This window comes from Carassius gibelio, chromosome A12, assembly GCF_023724105.1.
Source record: "Carassius gibelio isolate Cgi1373 ecotype wild population from Czech Republic chromosome A12, carGib1.2-hapl.c, whole genome shotgun sequence".
NCBI classification, from domain to species: Eukaryota; Metazoa; Chordata; class Actinopteri; order Cypriniformes; family Cyprinidae; genus Carassius; species Carassius gibelio.
The window spans coordinates 20629548-20636057 of NC_068382.1; the positions used below are offsets into that span (position 1 = coordinate 20629548).

Here is a 6510-nt window from a genome sequence, read left to right on the forward strand (position 1 = left end):
AATATTGGGAAATATTATTTCATCTTAAATTAACTGCTTGCTTTATTAATATATTTTAAAATATAATTTATTCATCTGATGCAAACCTGCATTTTCAGCATCATTATTTTAGACGAAAGTGTCACATGATCCTTCAGAAATCATTTTAATATGCTGATTTTCTGCTCAGGGTACATTTCTTAGTTATTATTGTTGAAAATATTTGTGCTGATTTATATTTTTGTGAAAACCGTGAAACTTTTTTTTTTTTTACAGGATTCTTTGAATAGAAAGTTTAAAAGAACAGAATTTATTTGAAATAGTCTTTTGTAATAATATATACATATATAAATCGCGATTATCTAAATTGACTGTAGCGTTTTCAGTTCTGCATGAATTCTTGAGAAGCTTTTCAATGGACACAACTCTAAAGTGAGATCTGTATGAGGGATTTTATCGTGCAACAATGCATCATGACGTTTGGCATGTCAGAACGGAATAACAGACCTCCACTTTCTTTTCATGCATTATCATGGGAATACAAGGTTGACAAATGAGCTGTGATATTTTTGCCCCCCCCCCGCAAAAAAAGCAGATATCTCAACGTCCCTCATCTGCCATTCATACATCCAGATGCTTCTGGTGAAAGAGTTTGTTCTCTGATGTACCCCAAAAAAAAAAAAAAAAAAAGAGAACTCTGAAAACACAAATTCCACCCCAATCACATCTATATACATGCGTTAAAGTTATCAATAATATGAAAGACATAACAGGCAGATAAATATCCAATACATTAGTTACAGTTTTTTCTTTTTCCCCAAAAGATTAAGTATTGATTAAATGATGACACAAGAACATTTTAAAGTTAAGGCTTGTGTAAAGTGATGAAATCTTTCAAAATGACTCGAATACTGCACAAGAAATCACACAGAACAGAATGAAATTGTCAAATTAGGTAAATCTGTAAATAAGTTTGATGTCATTGCACTTATTTATCGCCTTGGCATACTTTTTTTTTTTTTTTGCAACAATATTAACATTCTCTAAACTGTTAGTAAAATGAACTGTTATTTGGGATGTCACAACTCTATTGTCTATTGTCTACAAAGTGTATAACTCAAACAAAACATTTATACTTTAAAACCTATTTGTGTCAGTAAATTGACCAATGCACGATATCTCTCACAGTGAAAGAAGTTGAGTGTTTAGAAGTTGAGATAATGATTAGAATTTGTAAAGAGTTTCACTTATTGTGTATTGCGTTATTGTGTAAATTGTAGACAATTGAACTTACTATTTTGCACTACACATGCCAAATCACATGCAAATTTGCCTAAATGAATAAGAAATTCTTATCTGGTCTGAAAATTTTTATTTGAGAATTGGCCAAAGCCAGAGAATTCTGAAGTTTAGATCTTACAACCTTTTTTTCTCTGAATACACTTTCTTTCTTTCTTTCTTTCTTTCTTTCTTTCTTTCTTTCTTTCTTTCTTTCTTTCTTTCTTTCTATGGACATTGACTTCCATAGAATTCCTTATACTGTACAGTAGAGCATTGCAAATGCTCCATAATGTACAACATCCATTCAGGGGACATTCACTCAGAGAACTTCCAGAGATTTCACATTCCGATCAACAGCCTCCTGGTTCAAATCAATAGTAGCTGGTTTGGCTACTTCTACATCAATCCTCTGTAGAGCAGCTCATCTCTTTCTCATCACACAAGTGGAAAATCACTTTCACATCTTCACCCCTGACAGTATCTGGACTAAAGCCCTCTAATAATGTTGCCCTAGGGCTAAGTGATACTAAAGGATGGGCTCTTTGGATCTAGTCTCTCCACTGGAATGAGGATGAGAATTACTTTCCTGCACATTTAACCTCTCTTCTTTATCGCATTGTTCAAACAGACCAGAGCTGTTAGTCCACATCCTGAGAAGTCCCTCAGACCATTTGTACACGACAGCAGCTGTAAAATCTCTGGGTAAAGCAACTGAATGTAGATGGTGAAGCATGCTGAGGAAGAGGAGCAGTGGATTGTTTGCAGGTCCAGGGTGATCTTATTAAGATGCTGTTAAAATGAATGCAAACATTATCTTCTGAGCTTGTGCACATTTATTTTATAATAATTTCAGAATTTATGATATGTTTATATTTATAATTAATTCAGAATTGAAGAATTGGATGCCTTTCAATATTCGAAAGAGAATTTTAATTGAATTGGCCATGACTCACAGGAAGCTGAATTGGATTGACAGGTAGAGGAAGTTACTGAGGCACTGTGTTCTGGGAAATCAAGTGTTCTTCCACAAAATAATAATAATAATAATAATATTAATACATTTTGAGTTTTTAAGTTTTGCTTCCCAACAATATATTATTTTTTTATTAAAGATTTTATCAAGGCTATTTGTTTGAAAAACATTTGTCTTGTTGCATTGCTTGTTGTCAATGTTGCATTTACTGTTACAAAATTAATTCAAAATAATAAAAATAGTTGTATTAAATTATGAAAATAAAAATGAATTTCAGTTCATTTTAACTGAACTTTTATTCAAATGCAAATTGCAGTTCTGAATCCTACACAGGAAATTATTATTATAATTTTATTTATAAAGGTACTAAAATGTAATATGTACACTTGAGGTACTAATATGTACTTTTAAGGTACTGATACTTAAGGTAGAATAAGATACAATGGTGTAGCTTTTACAAAGGTACCACTCCAGACAGGTTTTCTTTCTTTCTTTCTTTCTTTTCCATGTATTTCATACCACAAATCAAATTCAGAATTTAAAGTCATTCTCAGTTGAATACTGAATGACGCACAACACTGATATTAATTCAGGCAGTCTGACTGGATCTGGTGATTATTGCAACTGCTTTCCAATGTTGTGCGCAGGATCTATCAAATGGTCAGTGACTGTGCTGTGGGTGGTCCAGGGTGGGATGTGACTAAGAAGATGAAGAACCGGTCATGTAAATTGGTGTAAAAGACTTAAAGGAAAAGTGAAGAAAAGCCAAGGTATTCAATCATTCAGAGTGAGTTTGACCAGAGCCACAAGATCTGTGCCTTTCATTACAGCACTGATGAGGAATAAAGGAAATAAAAACAGTTTTATGGACACCCAGGCCAATCCAAATAAGCTTTCATCTCAAGCTCACTAACAACTCTCTCTGTGTGCTGTCTGATCTGGATTTTATGCACTGTCCCAGTCTCTCTGCAACAATTATTGCCATTTTAGTTTTCCATTTTCCAAGTGTTTCTTTTCACATTCACATTTTTAACATGTTCCAAGTGACAAGCCAAGGAAGTAGCCAAGAGTATTACACTTGAGTTATTGGCGCTAAAAACAAATACAAGTCACCTGATTCACAGATATATCCTGAGAACACCCATCCAGTTTAAGGGCCTTCTGTAATCCAGGGAATGGCTTTATGTGTACTGTAGTGAAAAGCACAGATTTCATTTGAATCTCGAGTGGTTTATACTCTAGCCTCTACAAATATTGTTCCTGTCTCTGCCAGAGACTGATCTGAATTTGTTAAATGATAAACTACAAAATTGTTTATATTAGAGGTCATAAATGTTACCATAGTCAAGTCAAGGGTAAATGAAAGTAGATTGCAATCTGTGAGTAAAAAACTATCCTACATTTCATTATCATTTTATTTTGATCTTCTTCTTAATTGACTGATTTAATGGTTAACAAGAGCAGAAGATAGTAATCAGAATAGAATGAATCTTAAGAGAGCGGATGATTTGCAGTCTTTATTGATTATTGACATCAGTCTTATACTCGCTTTTCACTGCTGATGCCCATTAAACCTGGAACAGACAAGAGGAACAAAACAGACCAGAAAAGACAGCAAATAGTCCATCTTAAATGTTTTATCATCCACTTTTTTTTTTCTTGATGCATTGAACATTTAAAATCAGCTGTAAAATGCTGGTCAAGCACAGTAAAGAACAAAACACTGAAGAAATGAAAGACCACACACATTTAATAATAAATAATAAATAATTCAAACAATCTTGGAGAATATAAAGGGCATATATAAGGAAATTTAGAAAAAAATAGAAAAGCATAAATGAAAGCTTATCTTCTGCTTGTAGTTCACATATCTGGCCTGCAAACCGTCTCTGGCAGCTCACAGTCTGAAAAAGATACAATGCCCTGTTAAAAAGATACTTCTCAAGGAAGCCAAGAAATTGACTAACACTGACTGTGTTTGTATCCAACAAACATAGACCAGATGTTTTTTTTTTTTTTCAACATTGATCATCTTGAGTCCTATTAGACAGCTAGACAGATTTTTTTTTTTTCTGTATAAACATCAAACCCTTTTGATATTTATAATCTAGCTTTGTAGTGCAACAGAAAGGTATTCTACTCACAATCTTACAATAATCACAGCCGCACGCTATTATTAATGTCTGGCCTAAAACACACAGTTACTAAAACAGATGATGATGCCTGATGGTTAATTGCAGACTTACTAGTATGAAGTTGATGAACAGATGTCATTCAGTAGCTTCCTCTTTTAACCATTAGATTTATTTGCCCCCTGCTCAGCTTCCCTGGTAAACCAGAACAAACTGTGTCTGTTCCATAAGCGTCTTCCTGGAAATGTAGACGTCGCTCATGAATTTTCTTTGTCTAGCCTTTGTTTTTTAACAATACCACCCGCAGACTGTGCCAGGTACCTGAAGAGCAACCACCATCTTCCTTTCTGTCTCAGCAAACTCAGCAGTCTTGTAATGGGTTCTTACCTGAGACCACGGCTGCTGGGGGAGCAGGAAATGCTCCTCATAGCAGGGCAGCTTTGTAGCCAGCAGGAACGGATGGCGGGCTTGAAAGAAAAAAAAAATAGGATGTGCCATTGGCAATGTTCCACAATGTTCTTCACAGTGGTGATCTCAGCATGGACACGTGGAAATGAAATATTGCCTGAATATAAATTTTTAATGGTTGTTGCGAAAGTATGTGACATGCCGTGCAAATACAATGAAACCAGATGCGAATAAAACGTTTCTTGTCATAAAGAAAGAAAAGGAAAACACAATAATAACAACAAATATTATAACTATAGTTTTAATTATTTACCTTTTTTTTTTTACTAATAACTAATATATGTATGTGTATATTGTGGTCATATTATACTTACTGTTTGAAACCTATAAAATATCAAATAATTATTATATATAGTAATAAACAGTTATTATAACTAAAATACAGTTGCAAGGCTAAGAAATATATGGATTATTTTATTATATACATTTTCTCAGTATTTTCTGCTTTATTTTAATTTATATGAATAAATAACAAAACATTTTAATTTGTATGAAATATTTTACACTTAGATGTTTTAAATATATAAAATAATTATTGTTTATAGTAATAAACATTAATAATCATAATAAATAAAAATACAGTTTTGTATTATACTAAATATACAGTATATGAAATGTTTTATTATACATACATTTTCTCAGTATCTCATTTGGTTAATTTCATTTTCTCATTTATCTAATCATATCATTGCAGTTCTTGTTTTATAGTAAAATTTTTAGCTAATCTTTCAAAAACCACTACATAATATCCCGCAGGGAAGTAGTAAAAATCTTAATTAAATGATTACATTAATCGTCACATCTTGGCAGTTTCCAATCAAAATATTTAGTATTTAAATCATTTTAATTCGGAAAAATGGTTGGATTAACCTCATCAGATTTATTTGCTTCATGTGAATGCAGGTCATTATACCGAGACGTTCAGACACAAACGTCCCCTCTGTCTACTGATCATTGACCGAAACATCCTGTTAAATCAAGACTGCTGTTCCAGTGTGGACACATTTCATTTTAAGTAGATACTTATTCAGCTGATCACTTGATCTCTTCCAGACCAATTGTTTGCCATTATAAGTTTGCCCAAACGAAACAGAGTTCTCACAGGCAGGAGTGTCTATTCATTCAGAGAAAATGGTTGAAAACAGACTCACATTATTAGGGTGTCAGCTCGAAATCCTTCATGCCGTCATTTACCCATGGAACCATGCAACAAAAACACTACTAAGAGAGTTTCAGAGCTGCACATGTCCCAGAAGAAAGAGAATTTGGCGGTCGACACAGTATTTGTTCCTTCAGTGAAAAGCTAATGACAGCTTTATACTGTCTAACTGAGAAAGCATGGTTACCACCATCTGACAAATGCACAGCAGAACCTTGTCGCGAAATGTAGTAGAAGGCACCAAATTCCATTTTAATTAGCACCCTTGAGCCTCACAGTAGTCATAAAACGCCTCTAAATAATGGAAAACGATACAGTTTGACTTTTACAAAGATAAGTGCTTTTCCAGTTGTCAGCTGGGTAAAAATAGTTTTGTGTGTTGGTTTCAGATGTGGCCCTGTCCCAAATCCACAGCAAGCGTTCTGTGTTTACACAAGGCAGCTGTGTTTTAATCCGAATGGTTTCGTTTTCCTGTTAGCTTGAGCCAACCGTCCTGCAATTTGTTTATCAGGCTTTAT

At 33.7% G+C, this 6510-nt stretch overlaps 1 long non-coding RNA gene across 1 annotated transcript; it reads right to left on the minus strand.

Annotated features, from left to right (window-relative positions):
• Positions 1-4511: 4511 nt before the first annotated feature.
• LOC128025473 (uncharacterized) lies at positions 4512-6117 on the minus strand. The gene is made up of 3 exons (XR_008186162.1): positions 5985-6117; positions 4753-4832; positions 4512-4603 (listed from the first exon to the last, which is right to left on the minus strand). It is a non-coding gene; the product is annotated as an uncharacterized LOC128025473 (long non-coding RNA).
• Positions 6118-6510: the final 393 nt, after the last annotated feature.